A 1,383-nucleotide genomic window follows, 5' to 3' on the forward strand; every position below is an offset into this window, starting at 1 on the left:
GTCTAAGGAAACAGGCTCTAATTCTCTGATGTTGGCTTTCTTGGAGGCAGTGTTATTTCCAAGCTTAATAAACATCAATTTAAAGGGACAAGGAGGGTTGTGAATGCTCCCCTCCAGACAGCGGCAGGGCTATGAATGGTTTTCTAAGTCAAGGGAAACCACAGGGACAGGTGGAATGTTCCCTGCGATTTGCATATGAAACAAGGTTGTCTGTGCTTTGCTTCCAGTGAAAAGGAAGTGATCATAAATAGGGAGAGGGTCTTTACTAGCCTCCTCAGTTCATGAGGTCAGGTTCCAGTCATCATAGAAGAGCTCTTGCAGTCGCTTGAGAACTTAGAGTGGTTTTCTGCACCCATGTGCACCAGTTGTTCAGACCTGGCCATTCTCCCACAGAATCCCATAAACTCTCAGAGGCTCTGGAGACTGACATCAGTCTCAGGGTAGAACATCAGAGCTGTTTTACAAGCTGTCAAACATATGTAGGTGTTCATTTTTCTATATTGGCATTCAAAAGAATCAGATAATGATTGCTTACCTGATTCTCGATGTGTGTCTGTCTAATCAGCAGTCGATAATAATGAGCCTAAAAACAAAAAGAACCCTACAAGTCAATCCACTGGCAGATGGAAATCAATTCATGCTCTTAATCCGATGGTCCCACAACCAGATCAAACTACTTTCCTGTCTTCCCTTAGAAGTACAATTCTTCGCCTCCAAATTCTTTTAGTCTCACGCTGTTCAGAATAACTCTCCAGAACATGGGTTAACAGTCATTAGCCTAATTATCCTCTGCGACTACTGGAAAAGTCCAGATTTCTGTTCTGTGTTTATCGTAATAGATGTTTTAAGAATGTTGAATCCTTCCAAAAATAGAGTGCTTGTATACACAATCCCAAGCAGTATGAGAGTTGCAATGTCGATGGGACCCTGGAAATTTAAAGCAATGGGTCATTCTCTAAACATGCAAGAGACTCAATACTCACAAGCAAAAAAGTCCCCTAACTCCACTTTAATTACCATTCATTTCCTGTACACCTCCTTTTTCATCATTGCTGATTACAGATGTATCCATGTCTGAATAATATCTTTCCACTTTATAATCAGACAACTACCACTTACTCTGATAACCTGAGACACTCTAAGTTTGATTTTGCCTGCAGAATATTCAGACTGCAGTCTCTTTTCAGGGAGTAGGCAAATTACCATATACTTTGAGGCAGGAATCCTAGAACAAGGGGCCAAGAAGATTGTCCAAGGTGAGGCTTGGAGGAAAGCTCTAACCACTTGGTGCTGAAAATTCCTCTTCCCTGATGCTGCCATGGAGGGGGATGCTAAGTGACCTCACACCTCAAGATTCTCAGCCTGGGCCTCACACCAGGTCTT

At 42.4% G+C, this 1,383-nt stretch overlaps 1 long non-coding RNA gene across 1 annotated transcript in view; it reads right to left on the reverse strand.

Moving 5' to 3' along the window:
• Window positions 1-536: 536 nt before the first annotated feature.
• The window catches only part of LOC114008026 (uncharacterized), a 28,486-nt gene continuing 27,639 nt past the window's right edge, over window positions 537-1,383 (reverse strand). Inside the window, exon 3 of the long non-coding RNA XR_003549592.1 lies at window positions 537-583. This is a non-coding gene — a long non-coding RNA (uncharacterized LOC114008026). The remainder of the gene's footprint in view (window positions 584-1,383) is intronic.

This window comes from Tupaia chinensis, unplaced genomic scaffold, assembly GCF_000334495.1.
Source record: "Tupaia chinensis unplaced genomic scaffold, TupChi_1.0 Scaffold000274_1, whole genome shotgun sequence".
Taxonomy (NCBI): Eukaryota; Metazoa; Chordata; class Mammalia; order Scandentia; family Tupaiidae; genus Tupaia; species Tupaia belangeri.